The 16,669-nt window shown below is 39.3% G+C and overlaps 1 protein-coding gene across 5 annotated transcripts in view; it reads right to left on the reverse strand.

The window, feature by feature from the left end:
• Positions 1 to 15,707, reverse strand: part of lingo2 (leucine rich repeat and Ig domain containing 2) — a 210,684-nt gene extending 194,977 nt beyond the window's left edge. For 2 of the 5 annotated variants that reach the window (XM_020607490.1, XM_020607489.1), the window contains exon 1: positions 7,860 to 8,529. The gene's annotated coding sequence lies outside the window, so the exon portion shown is untranslated. Of the gene's footprint in view, positions 1 to 7,409; positions 7,567 to 7,859; positions 8,530 to 14,773; positions 14,888 to 15,483 lie in introns of those variants that run through there. The other 3 variants (XM_020607486.1, XM_020607488.1, XM_020607487.1) reach the window with 3 other exon arrangements.
• Positions 15,708 to 16,669: the final 962 nt, after the last annotated feature.

The following is a 16,669-nucleotide window of genomic DNA, read 5'->3' on the forward strand; positions in this document are numbered from 1 at the left end:
TTGCAAAGCTGAATTGTCCCCTTAGCCATGGCACAGTTATATGTTCCACTGTTCTCTGTCTACAGAGTTCCATAAGATGCCTTTTTTATGACATTGCAGTGTTACGGTGCAACTCAAAATATTTCAATATGTTGCTTTTAAACTTCATGTCACAACATTACATGAGTGAACCCAGAGTCAGCCATTCTAACCAGTACATCACTTCCAGTGATTGTCATGTATTTGTGGTACTTTTTATTTTCATAAACACTCACTTATTACTGATGTACATTATTCACTCCCCTGCCCAGTCTGTGTCGGTTCAGTTCACCTATGGAGCCCCACCAAAACCTCATGTTTTACCTATGAGACCAACATTTCAACATCTTTGTTTATCATCTGTAATGTAAAAACATCAGATTCCAGCATAGAGAAATTAAAAGTGTGCATCCAGGTAATAGTTTGGTAAAAACCAAAAACTTCACTCCTTTGTGCATTTCTCCTGCAGGGCTGCTGACAGCGCTGTCAGCCGACCACTCGGACACACCGAATGGCAGTAAAGGAGTTTCTATCTGTGTCTGGTTCAGAAGGTGTGTTGCTGGCTTCATGGACAGTCAGCGCTGAAGCTACTGGAGCAGCAGACAGACACAAGCCATGCTGTCTGGTCTAATGCTGCCTTCCATTTCCATCCTCTGTTTCTGTTTCCATCACAGTTCATTTTGTGGTTCGGTCATTTTGAGACAAGGCAGCTTCTACAGTTAGTGCCTGCCACACCATCATGTTTACACTACTCTGTGTACAGTGACAGCTTTTAAAAACGTAGTGATTCAAAGTATGTTATAGTGACAAAATACAACTCAGCCTTCTTGACCAATGCCTCAGCTCATCAACCTTTAGGGGAGAGCCCTAATTATTATTAATGATAATATCAAAACCCTGGTACAGCCCATACACTATTTTGTGAGGTAAAAAAAACAAACACATCTAACAATTATTTTTCCACACGTCACAACTTATTTGACATCCCGACCATTTCTGAAAATGTATCAATTTTTGCACAGTCAACCCGTACAAATCTTTTTTTTCTCCCCCTCTGTCAAACTGCTCTGCATAAACCAGCAAACAGTCTCTCTCTCTCTCTCTCTCTCTCTCTCACACACACACACACACACACACAATAGCCCACATTTGCTCCAGACAAGCAACTGAATCATCAGACATTATCCCTCTGCAATCAAAGGGTGAACAAGAGTGAGACCGCAGCAGGCAGAGGATTATGTGCTGCTGTCAGAACCTCCGCTGCCTCCCCAAAAGACTCCAAAATGAGGTTTGACTGTTACGTTTCCACCTCACTTAAGTATTAAACCTTTGGTTGGTTTAAGCAAACTGGAAAGAGGAAAGGAGAGAGCTGGACTGATAAAGAGAGGCTGGGAGAGAGGGAGAGAGAGAGCACGACAAAGGTTCTAAATGTGCTTCTCGGTCAAACGGCAGTTATGAGATTATATAAATAAGGAAAAAATCATGAAATAAATTAAAAGGGCAAAACTGAATTATAGCTCCTCCTCGCAATTTATTTTGCAGTTTATGCAACAGCCTGAGACAGAAGGTGGCAGCAGCATATGGGGCTTCAGGACAGCTATGCTGTTATGAAATTGGGTTGGTTGCACTTATTGGAGAGCAGCCAACTGCCACCATCCTAATAGAACAGTGCAGGTATAACATGAGCTTTCTGTGCTTGTAAAGAAATTAATCTCATGTCATCTTGCCTTTCTTCTTTTACACCAACAAAATTATCAGGACTGATATTTATGCTCTCAAACCCAATAAAAGGCAGGGCCACTAATTATATAAATTATTAACTACTGTATATGCTATAGCACCCATTATCTCCAGCCTGGATTGCCTCTATTAATTTATCTCACTTCACTTTTTATCTGTGCTTCCAGGAGGAAACATTTCTTTCTACAAGGAGCCTTTTCCTGCCAGGAGATGGCTCTTCCAGAAAAACCAGCACAGCATTCTGTGAACCTACAACACAGGGGGAGAGAAGTCAGTTCCTTCACTCAAAACAACAAGTCTTCCGCTGTTTGTGGGGTTTTAAGGTATGTGGTCATTCTTACTCTTCCTAACAGGCTCTTTAAAGCATAAGCAACAAACACTCAAGCTATACTTGAGTCTATAACAACAATGAGGCCATGATCAGTGACCTGCACTAACAAGTGCAGAGTCAGTGTCCTGTTGAGAGCTGTTTGTAGCCTGGCACAAATGGTTTTATGGAAGCTTGTCAAGTGTTGTTGAAGAGTCCATAGTAGAGTCCATAGAGGCAGACAAAATATCCATGACATTTCCACTATTGTTGCAATGAAAAGATGTATCCGGATTCATCTGTGAAGCATTAGTGAGGATACTGTAGTTTATGTAATAACCTTTCTGGGCACCTGGTGCCTCAGACACATTAATACTGTCTGAAAAATTGTGCAACAGATTAATGAATTTTGATCTAGTCATGTGCTTTAAAATGAATCTTCAATTAGCTGAGTTTTACAAAAGTACACATGCTGAATAAATCATTTCTCTGATATTTAACCCTCGATCTGTTCTGCTAATGCCCATTATTTAATGGGACCATAGATCACAACGCACAAGACAAAGAGATGAATATACAAGTAGCTCCTCACCTTGATACAAGAGAGACAGTATTTCTATTATCACTTAAAGAGCAAAGCAGTGAATACCCCAAATACCCCTCTTCAGTGAAAACTGAGGGTGCAAGGAGAGGATGAAGGTGACACAGTTGCTGTAAGGACATCGTAAAGTGGCTGATGAAAAAAAAAAAAACCTCACACACAAATTGGATCTCTCCAGCAGTGGCCTCAATAAAATGAACCAATATCAATCTTTCCCTGCTATTAGAATATTGGCTAGGCAGGTTATTCTACTGGTGTGAATATTTAATGAGCCTTAATTACTTTTAAAAACGGGACTGGCCAGTAATGGCACATAAGTGGTTTGGCTGTCATGCTTGTATTGCATGTTTGTGGCTCAAGTGACTTACTGAGTAGATGAATCATTTGCATTTCACTGCAATGCTTAATATATGCATTACTTATTGCATCTTTTTCTAGTGAAACCTCTAATGTGATGCTGCAGTACAAAAGAATTTGTAAGTCAAAATTATATGCTTTCAAATCATTTGTTTTCCTCCACAGATGGCATTTGGTGGTTTGGGAAAGTGTCAAGAAAACACACTACCCATTGTTTGTCATTTTTTCATTCACAAAGAATATTTTTAACAGGGGAAACCATCAAATCTCAGATAAGACACATGATTCGATTCTAATTTATAGCAGTTGACCTCGTAATAGCATCTCCAAAAGAAACAGGCCAGATTGTATGGTTGTACTCCACACTACACACATCCCACTGTAGCTTTAGAAGATTATAGGTTATAATATATGGCCTCTGCATTTAAGCTGCAGACACTGCACAAAGACATTCGGTCTTCTTCCCCCCCCCCTGAGGAATAGCCCAAAAGACGTTTCTCTCTTCCTCTTGTTCTGTTTTAACTGCCACATGGTGAGACATCCCCTGCTCCCTGTCCTTAGCCAGCTATGTCACTCCTGACCCTTACTAATGCTCCTTCTCGTCACACACAGAAAGGGACTTTTCCAAAGGTACAACGCTTATTGCCCTCGGCAGCTTGCCCAGGAAGGTCACACTTCAAAGTGACACAGACAGCAGGGTCACTGTCAATGGAAACTGTTCGTAGATCAGTGTCCGTGCCTCAGACAACCTCTTCCTGGTTAACGTATCCCAGAAGGGCTACACTGCCACCAGCAGTCACTTGGCATATCACATCTACAACAGACACCAGACAGAAGCTCACTGAGTTTCTGGTCCTCATGTCCTTTGCCAATTATCTCCCTTCTGGATGTAAAGACAACAACTATATTTCCAGTTTCATTTCAGTTTAAGTTAGTTTTTGTGTTATTTAGCTGTTTCACATATAAATGCAAAAACAAACAAAAAAAAAGCCACACTGCAAAACATACATATGCCCTTGATGTCAGATATCCATTGAAGGATGTTGTGCTCAGTACATCTGACCAAAGCTTTTGTTCATAAGATTATGAACACAGTAGTCATCCCAATTATCCAAAGGTCTTTCCCCAAAATGTATTTTAGTAAAAGGTTGCCATTTTTGGCAACTAATATATGAGAATCTTTTAGAAAAATCATTTTATTCTGTGAAGCATACTCTATGAAAACAGAATTGTCTTCCTCTTTTTCGCAGCAGCGGATCATGATGAGTAAGCATATTCCATAAACGTCCCAGCTGTTTGAGCATATTGTGTTTTGCCTCATCAGGAATTCAAAGGGGCTGACAACAGATCAGACACATCCGTTCACGGCTTGATCTCCGGCTGACCAGACCTCCATTTAAATCAAGGTCTTCTGTTTCCCCTCGGCCAGCTGGTGGTGTCCAGTATATGCTACAGATGTATGGCTCATAATAGCTAGCATAGGTATGTTCATGTGTTTCTTAGTGACCCCAACAAATAAGCACATATTAGCCTATAATGTGAAAGTCAGTGGTGAAGCCACATGTAGTTTAAATGGAAAAGCAATCCAAATAATGATACCAGCAAAAGATGATCCCACGACTGTATTAGTTACCTAATAAATTAAGTTTCATGATATAAATATTAAACAAACCAAAAGCTTTTATTCATTTACATCAATGGGACACTGAACAAGTTATATGTGATATTTACAAAGTACATATTCTCAACTGTATCCAAAGGTCACAGAGGAAAAAGGACTTAAATTTGAAACCCAGTGTTTCAGTCTGATCATTGATTTTTTCTTCCATGTCCTTAACAGACAATCTAAAAATACACTGTTCTGCTTCTGTGTACAGGCCTCGTTTATGATACATCTGTCCTCCAATGACAAATGAAGCATTTAACATGTATAACCATTTTTAAGATATACAAATGTTTTAAGTAAATGATTTTCTTATATATTATGCAAGGTTTTAACAAATGAACCTGAAAGATCTTTGCATGACTGTGCAACTGATGCTACAGCTTTGCAAATGACCTTTGAAACTGTGGAACAAATTCCATGGCATTTCAACCACTGCTTCTTTTTTCACTGATTTTTAACAGAATATCAAAAATCAAATCTTTTTGATTTCTGCCATTTTGTGTACAGTTGCATCACTTAAAAAAAACTGCCAAAAGGTAACATATAATCTAATAAAAACCTAAAAGAAAAACCATTTTTGCAAAACTCAACACATGTTGGGACCACACCAAACATTTTATCTTTCTGAGGAATTTTAAATAAGTTATCAGTTCTCATTTCTTACAATAAAAGATCATTTGGTGTCTCACTATCAAAAGCAATATTTGAAATCTTTCAGTTGCATTCACCATTACAACAAACAATGCAATAGCCATCTCACAACAGATGCCACAACACTCTTTTTCTTCAATACAATGATTTTTTTAACAGCACACCACTCCTCTAAAGCGAAACACATGATGAGGTATATGACATCTTTAGAAAAGCAATGTTACTGGTAGAATATTCACTTAAATGAACAGGTAATTGACAATGTGATGTCCTGGTGCTACCTGATATTAAAACGCTAGGCCTGATTTGCTAATTCTTTAACTGACAAATTTTTTGGTGATGCCAAGTGATTGAAGCAGGTGTGTGAGATTTCAGCTGCCTACTGAAGTGTATGCATACTGATATTTCTGTGAGTAATAAATCAAAAATCCTGAATTTTTTGCCATCAAAGTTGCTTCCTCTGATTTCTGTCCTATGTGAACATGTCATCAACAGCACTGAATGATCAAGAGGCAGAAGAGGGCTCCTTTCCTCTACTCCATCCACCCTCTGATTCAGTGGATCCATAATATCACTGAAAATAGAGGGCACTGTCTTTGACTGCTTTGCTAAAATCAGAAATGGGAGACAAATCTGACTGCGTACTGTGCATCTCCTTTTACACAGAGAGAAGGGGGTTAAACACACAGCCAGGCACTCTCACCTGAGTTCACACACCCCCATGACGCATTATACCCCAAATATCTATACACAGGGACAAGGCTATATACAAGCACAAACAGTCTCACACTAATGCAAATATAGAGTGCTGAAAGAAACAGATCATTGCTAATTCAAAGTTAAAGGAAACACAAGGAACAGCAAAGTCAGTCTTAGTGTTTCCCTTTAACCATGCTGCTCCTTATCAGAGGCAATGCATCAGTCCTACCATGGTTAACACTCAATAAAACATCAAAAGGAATGAAGCTCAGAGCTCTGGACAAATACACACCCACACAGATACCACATACACTCAAACTCCCTTTCACTCTTCTACAGTAGTACACATACATATTATAGATGTAGCTCATTAATGAATTGAATGAATAGAGTAGGCAGAGCAGATGAGAGAACTGCATCTCTTTCAAGAGGAAGCAAACACACACACACACACACACACACACACTTTCTGAATGCTAAATGCGATTTCAATAGAACATTTGTGCACAGCATCTTCTTGCAATCAAGCGTTATGCAGAGAAACAATTGGCCATTTGAACCACCTATAACCAGTCAACACCAGATACACAGAAGCTGTCATCAACTTCTGATCAGGCTCCACTTCCCCCCAGTGGATGTTTTGCAAGAGGAGAGACACTTCTCTTGCACTGTTTATATGCAGAGGCAAATGCATTTAATGGTCAGTGTTTTGTATATTACATGAGGAGGTGGCATTATAATCACCTGCCCAGGTCATAGATTGACTCTGACAGCTTAGACTGGCTATTTGTTATTCAGTTATTTTAAATATTTCAGGGGGCCGACAGGATGCTCATGCAGTCATAAATTTTTCAAGCGTTGCCTTACAAAAGAAGGTAGCCTTGCACATGTCTGGTATTGATCAAGAGGGCAGCAGATTCACTTTTCTCACAAAAGAACCCAGTAGCATACTTTTATTCTTTTGTCTCTTAGACTGCATATTGTGTCCAAAAACGGTCCTAATGCTCTGAAAAATAACTTGGCAAGTGAGGGGCATAAATAAATTACTGCATTCATCACTTTCCCATTTGGAGAAAGAGCAAGAGAAACAGAGAGACAGAAAAAGACAAAGATGCATTGCTAGACCACAGTCACACTGGCAAACCTAAATGTACATACAAAGTAAAGGTGATGGTATAGAGGGTCTCAGACAGTGTACTGGACACAATCAGTTCTCTGTGAGCACAGATAAAAGGGACAGAGCAGCCTTTAAAATGCAGAGAGGGACTCACCATTATGAATAAAATGTGGCCACTGTACAAAAGTAATTCCCTGTGCTCACAGACACCAGCTATTGCAAAGACAAGAACAAACAGGCACTGCAATTATACCCCTTCCACTGGCAGCCTCCCCTGGTGATAGCCGCTATGTAGCAAGGAAGCAGAGATGAATTGCTTTGCAGACAGGCATCTCCCCTTTTAGGAAACACACAACTATGCAGATACACATACATTCTTCTCTGCAGAAGGGAGTAGCCTTCCGGTATCCCTAGAAAAAAAAGCAATCATGTTCTGTCAAAACCCTGGGACTAGCTTTGTTAATATTAAGACATTTATCCAACTTTGCACTTTCAGTAAAACTGGTTAAATACAGTCTTGGATAAGGCTCTTGCACCACTTACATCTTCTCTTTATTCTTTCCCCCTTTGCTGTATGACTCATGCTGAGCTTTTAAGATCCCTAATCTGCCCCCTTTTTTTTTAGAAACAAACAAAATATAAAATCTAAATCACAACCGGAACGGTGCTATTCATGTACAAGAGCCAATGGATGTATCCTTACCTTGAAATATCATCCAGAACCCTATAGCCCACAAAATAAACTGTCTGAAGATCAGCGCTGTTCCACAAAGAAAAAAGGGAAACAATTTTCCAAGTCTCTCAGATTGAGAATCCAATTTGAAGCCTTTTCTGATTTGAAATTACTTTTTGTAAACAGGATGTCCTTCATCGATTCTGTACATAACCCATTCCATTTTACTTCCCTTGTTCAGGAGATTTTCTTTTGGGTTGCCTCTTCGTGATATTCCACTTTGGCAAAGTGAAATATTGTTATGTATTCTAGTGGAAAATGCATGCGACTGAGAGAGAAAGAGGCACTGTAGGTCTCTTCTGGTGCGCACTACCAGCTCCACTGCAATTGAATCCAGCCGGACTCCACAGCTCTCCCACCTGCCTTCAGGAATGAAATTCAGCATCCGCTGTTCATCCCCAACAAGGGGAGGTTGTCCCCCCCCTCTCCGGATGGAAACTTTCAGGCACCTCTGCAAAAGCTGTAAGAGAACACAGTGGATGCCAGTAAGCCCTGGTTATGTGTTATTTTCCTCAAAATCGTCCCTCTTCACTGGATTTTCTCCCTTTTTTCGTTCTCCAAGTTGACCGTTATGTAGATCTCTCCTCTAAAGAAGTGTCGCACAGACTGGATGCTGAGAAAGCAGCGGAATGAGGCGAGCTGCTTGCTCTCCTGTGCCGTCTCCCTCTCTCTCTCGCCTTCACCCTCCCTCATGCGTGCTCCCTCCCAGCCTCTCACTGTGCCTCCCCGCCCTTTCGTTTTCTCTCTCCTCCTCTCCTTCCCTCTCATACACACAGAGACATCTGCACTTTTCTAGCTCTGGCTTTTGACAATTACTGCTGTGCCATTTCCAGCCATGTCAGACAGAAAGCCTCACTGTCCATACTCCTCAGAGAAACAAATAATGCTTGATAAATATGTAGAATTAAATTGATCTGAAGAGGAGCTGCAGCATGGAAGAGACCACCAAGCCAAGAGGCAACCTAATCTTTCTTCATCCTCATCACCAAATATCCCTCGAGTTTATATTTTGCATCTCTCTTCTGTCGTAACTTTATTTGATTAGGGGTTCAGTAGTCGATGCTGGCCAGCTGTCAAGAGTGACTGAAGAGGAGGACGAAAATAGCAAGCAAGAGAGCAGCATACTGCATAGAAACAGGCACAACATGTGCTGTAGCAGCCGTAGAACTATATAATTAGCCACCTACTGCAAACAAATTGCCACAAATTCTGTTATCATTTTGTGTACATACACAGTGATTACTAGCCCAGAGGCGTAGCACAATAACAAACAATGTGAGGAACAATTAGAAACAAAATAAAATTCTGAAACGTTTCTGGAAAAGCCTCCCACACACACACACACACACAATTTCTCACCTTCCCACATGTATTTACTGAGAGACCATTTATGCCATACTCAGTGTGCACTGCATAACAACAATACAGTACACGCTTTCACATGCTTTCACACATCTACTGTGAATAACTAACATTACTAAAGCCAGACAATAATTGCAAACCCTGGTCTTCGTGGCCCAAGTAAGGTTGCGTTAAAGGGAGTTTCTCCTCCCTGCTGTTGTCAAGTGCTTGCTCAAGGAGGATTTGTTTGGTAAGGTCTAGACCTTACTTTGTAAAGTGTCCTGAGATGACTTTTGTTGTGATTTGGCACTATACAAATACATTTGATATTTGGATTGCATTCCCTGTCAGGACAGGACAGGACAAAGTACAGTGTGTTCATCGTATACTGCCTCCTTTTTCACTTGATATGAAGACGCTGACCTTTATATTATCAAGGCAAGGTTACATCTCATCAACACCTTGTCCCCAAAGCTCTGGACCACGTGTTAAAGTGTCTCTAAGGGTCATTTGCCCACTGTATTCCATCCATCATGCACATCTACCCTGGAGAGTCATGTCAGAAAAGTCATCAGATTTTTTTTTTTTTTATATAGAAAAAAAGTTTTGGAATTAAAACCATCATACTAGATATTGTCTAAGGGGTCACCTCCATTCCTTCACTGTTTCACCTTCCTCAGAAACTACTGTATGCTTGGAAGGCAGTTTACACCAACAGCATACGGTCTGTGTTATCATCAGCCATCTTGTGTCAGAATGTCAAAATAAGCCACTGTCCTGTTTCACAGCTTACACATGAGAAAAGAAACCTTTTAATTACATTCCCAGAATGGCACATCTCAGCTACTAAGCATTTCTAAACAGGCATCAGTACTGATGCCATATACTGTATGCATAGGGTTAGTGTTTGCTGCATTTGCATTCAGGTAGCTTTGTTCAAGACCCTGGGTTGCTTGAGTGATGGTAATGGTCAGCTTAAATTACATATATTTTATATAGGTAAGGAGGTGTGGAGGTGCCACAGGTGGAGGCTGATGAAAAGAGGCCTGATGGAAGATTTCCAGAACAACTCAACAAGATGCCAGCAGGTAGGAAGTACTGTGTTCTCTGCTCTGAAGAAGAAAACTGAACCACCTTCTAAATGCCCTTCAGCACATGATCCCAGTAGTGGAGATCATGAGCCTCTGCAGGTCATGATCTCCACTACATGCAGGCATGACAGGACACATTTCAACCATATGGGGAGACAACATCTCATCGTCTTACTGTTCTCTTTATAGAGTGGACTGGATCATGCCTTTTATTGCCAGATGGTACAATGTGTGGCTGAATGATCAGAGCAACAAACAATTACTCAACTTGAGAATGTCATGAATGATCTAAACCTGACAGCAGCCTTCGGTGTTCAGGGAACTGCCTTTACTAAAATATCTTTGTCTTTCTCTCACTGTATCTCTCTCTCTCTCCTTCCCCTTCTGTGAGACAGCTTGCAGATAAGTCTGGGTAAGCCCTCTGGCTGAGGCAGCAGCATGGCCCTTCCTGAATCTCATAATCGAGACAGCACAGTTTCCAACCAACTGTCCACAGTCCAGACCCGTGTTCCAAACAGCCAGCAACTACAAACCATTTTCCGTTCCACTGTCGCTGCAACTTGCCTGTATTTTTAGTTTTTTTTTTTTTTTTTTCTTTTCAAAAAGGTTTGTGTTACAGAACTTCAGTTTTCAGTTGTTTTCCTAAAAAAAAGTCCAGACCCGTGTTCCAAACAGCCAGCAACTACAAACCATTTTCCGTTCCACTGTCGCTGCAACTTGCCTGTATTTTTAGTTTTTTTTTTTTTTTTTTACTTTTCAAAAAGGTTTGTGTTACAGAACTTCAGTATTCAGTTGTTTTCCTTTTTGCCTTACATGTCAATTTAAAACAAGGCAGACCAGTGTACTGTAAATACGAGAAAATCAATTAAGTAAATGCAAAATGGAATATTTCAGGGGAGGGTACAAACAACCGATAAACAGGTTTGACAGCCAATTTGAAATGATTCATATTAAATAAAGATGCACTCAAAGCTCATACCTTTATACAAGACAGACAGTACTCTAAGTGATATGTCCATGCATTGAGGACCATATTATGTGTCAGATATGTGTTGACGTAATATGTCTTAATGTTTTTAGGCATAGACAAGCAAGGCCTTGGGTGCCAACAAAGTGGAGGAGGAAGTATTATGAAATTCATTTCAGATGTCCAATCTACTTTTAATAGCCCTTCCTAGCTGTCCAGTGCACCTCTTAAATTGTTAAAAATAAAAGAAAATACTGCTCACACTGCACTTAATAGTGCCTAATAGTGAGAGAAGACTACAGGCAGACTGTAGGAAGACTCTGAGGGTTTACACTCACTGTAACACCATTAACCTTCTGGCTGCTACTTGTCTTGAGCCCCTGCAGTTCATTTGCTCACGCTGCAGAAGAATCACACAAATAACCAGGTTACTTATGTTTCATCCAAAAGTCAAAATGTTATTCACACCAAGATAATTTATAACATGGATACTATGTGTGTGAATATGCCCTCAACTCAAATAATGTCAGTGAGTGGGTTTCACAGAAGAACCCAGATATTAAAGTAATTATTGATGCCCTCAGTCACAGGCTCTTTTATTATTTTTATCAACTATACTGTAAATCCATGTGCTTGCTCTTGGAACAACCACGGTCAAAAACACCTGATTGCAGGCTACTCAGCGCTGAGCCCCAAAATGCAGACAAATATTTAAGGGAGTAATTACAAGAAGCGAAGAGGGGATATAGCTCACAACTGGAAAATGAAAAATCAGCTGGGCCTACTTGTTATTTCTGTTGAGCAGGTGAGAGGTTTGTTGAAATGTTTACATCAAAGGAAGACCAGACAACTTCAGTGCTTTTATTTTGAAGAGTTTTTTTTAGACTTCCACATACAATTACAGGAATCTGAAAAATGTCTCATATGTTACTACTTCCAAAGAAAGCTCAACAAGACTGTGGATGGCAAAGTGGATCCTTATCAGTTGGCATACAAACAAAACTGTAAAAGAGAAGATGCTGTTGTAACTTTGAGACACCTACAGTATAATAGAGCATTTAGATAAGCCTAAGGGCAGAGATACACCATATTCTCTAATCGAGAATATGTCTGATAAGAAGCTACACATGCCACTGGCATTCTCTGCCCTTGGCTTTTGGTTGTGGAAGAAGAGAGGAGGTTGTAGAGGTAAAAAACAAGGAGACACACCGCGCTAAATGGATGAAATCAAGGATACTACAACAACAGACTAAATGAGCTTCCCCAAACCCTTCTCTTCTCATGCATTGATTCATTAAACTCAACAGCCAATCAGAGTAATCTGTTTCTCACTGACGGCCAACCGTTGGCTTGATACAGCTCTACCCTAAAACTGTAGCTAGGGCTCATTTCATGAGTTTAACATCAGTATACAATTCACTCAAATCTATTATAGCCAAAATATGTGATTAGAGCTTAATCCTCATCTGATTTGGTAGTACCATTCATTTCCAACAAATAGAGCAGAGACGGTTAAAGTTAACAAGACATATTCAACTCACTGTGACTGAGGAGCAGCCCTGGGTTGTGTAAGCTCATTTCTACTTTTAACATTATATACAGATTATTGCAAAACTGATATTACAAATGCATTTATTTTAAAGTTCTAATGACACTATATTGTTGTCTTTGTTGTTATTCATCAGTGAATGGTGTGATCAGGGCTCACTTATTATCAATACAAAAACAGACAAAATAACTGTTTTTCTTCCAGTGAACTATCATTTCACACTCATCACCGTCTATCACACAGACTGAACAGGTATACTGCAACAAATATTTAGGTGTTTGTGTGAATGCTCTTGTTAACAAGGTGCAACAGCACGTGTATTTCCTTGAGACTCGCATGTAGTTCATTTGGAGCTAATACAAAGGTAATTTTTTCCCTAATCATTAATACAGAGGGTTATACAGTACAGTACTGTATTTGTGCATGGTACAGATATCTCTCTGTTGAGCTTAAAGCTCAACTGAACAGAGAGGATTTGCTCTAAGACTGTGGGTCAAGAACTGGAGACAGTTTTTCAAACTAGATGCATTAAAAGAATGTGTCTGGCCGGTAATATTACATTAGATTCCTCACATATTTAAATATGATGAATCCCAGTTGATGCCATCAAATGGTGGATTTAGCATCCAATGGGTTAGAACAGATTTAAGAATTCTTTTGTCCCTCAGTCTGTAAAACTGTTAAATCAGAGTCCGAGTTCTCAGTAGGCCTCAGCTGTATTTTTCAGATTATTACTTTACTGTACTGCAGCTACTGTTGTTGTTAGTTGTCGAGATTATGTATATCTGTTTGTTGTTTGTAATGTTTGCCTTGAGATGCAAGACAAATTTCAGAAGTATATTCCGACAATATAGTTTAATCTCATCTCATATTAATAAAATGTCAGTCAGTTTCAGTTATGACAGCAGTGAACAATACTAGCAAGAGGTTACTTTGCATCCACTTCTGTTTTGCATGCAAACACCCATATCTATCTGGATATTCCTGTGCAATATATTCAGACTGATATCATCTATAAAGATTAAAGAAAATGCTAATAAATAAATGATAAAATACCATAGAAAACAAATACTGTATAGTCTATTAATGCACAGCTATTCCGTTGTTAGATATAGCTAAACAGATTTACTGATTTTGACATGGCCTAAAGTGTGCACTGTGGGCTGTATAATGAAGGAAAATTCTAAATAAAAATACATTTTGCATCATAAAATATGGTCAAGATATTTAGTAAAAGTCTCATACTAAGAATGCTGCAGAGACTGTTTAACATGGAGTCAAAGAGATTCCAGCACAGATGATCAGATAATATTAGAATCCCACAGGAATAGGAATAATCAGATATTGTTCTAATCTACAGTAAATCACATACTCAGAATGATTAAAACCAAGATAAGGGACAGCAGAACCTGATGTTTATGGAAAAGTACTAATACAGACAGATTCTATTGATGACATGACACAACAAATGCTGAGTGAAGTTTAAAAAACATTTTAAAACAACTAAGTATTGCAAAATTAATGTTATCTGAAATTTTTTTCTCTTTCACTTTTTCCCATTTAGGGGTCACCACAGCAAACCGTCACACTGATGACTCGCATGTTGACATTTGGCACGTGTTTTACACCGCATGCCTTTCCTGACGCAACCCTGATTCGAACCTGGGCCGCAGCTGGGTGAGCGCTGCGCCTTAACCACTAGCCTACCAGGGACAGCCTCTAATATTATCTGAAAATAATCTAACAAAAGGGTCAACCCCCTCAGGGGCATCAGTGGCCATTTCTCCTAGGGTACCAACTCCAGAAACTGCCCTGTGTGTTAGCATATTGTGGTGTAACTGCTGAGTATTTCAGAAATGGCTGTTTTCTAAACAACTCATATCAGCAGATACTAAACGTGTTACATAATCAATATGTCATAACACCTATTACGCACCTTGCAGTAGAGAGACATATGGAGCTTCCTAATGCCTTGGTGATGATCACAATCCACTATGCCTTTAGTCCAAAATCTTTGTCACAGACCATCCTCCTTTCTGTCCAGGTCATCCTGTGTCAGTTTTTTTTTTTTTTTGAAGAAAAGCAAACAGAAAAACACTTTTAAAACTAATTGAATATAATTGCAAACAGCATGGAATTGGAAACTTTACATAACTTTAAGACTATTCTCGAACAAAAACCATGTTTTATGTTGGAAACAATCTAATTAATCTATGTTACTCCAATTAATTTACTCATTATGACATTAGTTAGCAGATGCTACCCCTGTTGGCAGAAACTTGGTCACAGGTTTGGACCCAAAAAGCAGGCAACAAGACAAACTTGTGTTAAATGGGTTTTTAAAAACAAAGGGCACTGTGGAGGCAAAAACAAAATGGCAGGTAGAAATTTCTAGAAGATAAAACTCTCCAGGTAACAAAAACATAAATCTTAACTCAGCTGTATTGAACACCTAAACCCAGGCAAGTTATTTCTCTTCACAAGCAAACTTTAACTTAATGGTTAAGTATTAACTCAAACAACAGTCACTCGTCACAGGAAATGCACCTGAGATGCAAGGAAAAGTGACTCTCAAAGTACCACAGGTTGAAGAGAAAAACAGTAACAAACTTATGCAGGCATTCAGGTCTCTCAGTCAGTTCATACCAGCTTGCAGGAGTTTCTTACATGGAGGTCATGACAAAATAACAGTGATGGCAGAAAACAAAGGCAATGTGTGGAGAGGAGAGCAGGAGAACACAGAAGACATAATCCCAAGTAGAGGATGAAACCAGTGCAAATATAATGGTGTTTGTAGGTGTGTGTGTAATCAGGGGGCTTCTTCTTCTTCTTTCAAACCAACTTGAAAGGTGTGCACCGCCACCTACTGCTCCGGAGTTTGCAACATCATTCCTCAAAGAGAGGATTATATTCTGGACATAAATCCTCTGCACTAACGACTGTAAAAGTCCAAAGCAGGAAGTCTCTGCAAATCATGGCACCTGTCCTCAAGAATATCAACATTTTTATACCGTTTTTTTTTAAAGTATTTAAACACAAACAGTCTTATTTCTGAGTTAGTGTTTTCATCTCTCTAACTCACAGCAGATATGACCCCAGTGTTTCTCCACACACTAGGTATGTTCATAGATTTCACTGTTGGCTTTGTACTGCAGCCAGGACCAGCATGTAACAACGCCACTGCCACAGTCTTCTTGAGTTCATTAATATGCCACCTACTGGCATGAAGTAGGGCAGTAAACATTTTGCACATAAAAGGTTTACTTGCTTTACAAGTACAGCACTATGATGCAATTGCTAAATTCAAATGCAGAACTACATAATTTTGTTTTAAATAAAGTGATTTATTTGAATAAATAGCTTCGAATGAATGTTTTATTAAATCCTATATTCTCACAATTTGTAAAGCTCTGGAAAGCACAGTGTTGTGATTTCTACTGTACATGTCACAAACGGCCATGATTTAGCAGTCAGTGCTTTTCATTTCACCTAGCTTGGCTTCAGCGAGCTCTATCAAAGGTGGTTGCTACAGTCGCTGCTGCACTTAGGCGTGCACTTTTACTGTTAACATTACTATGTGATTTTACTAGTGTGTTCTCTGTGTCATACCACAGTGCTGCTGTGAGTCATGAATTTCACACATACATCCCATTAAATGAATAAAATCATACTCACTTAAAATGAAGTTATTTTTATTTTAGCTACTTGGATTGTTCTGGCTAGAAAGCCACAGAACCAAACAGGGCATTGAAATCAAATAAGCAATTATTATTCTGTCAGTTTATTAAATAGTGTTATTTTGTCATTATTGTGGCTACTTTTGTTAGCTTCT

This window comes from Monopterus albus, unplaced genomic scaffold (genome assembly GCF_001952655.1).
Source record: "Monopterus albus unplaced genomic scaffold, M_albus_1.0 scaffold86.1, whole genome shotgun sequence".
NCBI classification, from domain to species: domain Eukaryota; kingdom Metazoa; phylum Chordata; class Actinopteri; order Synbranchiformes; family Synbranchidae; genus Monopterus; species Monopterus albus.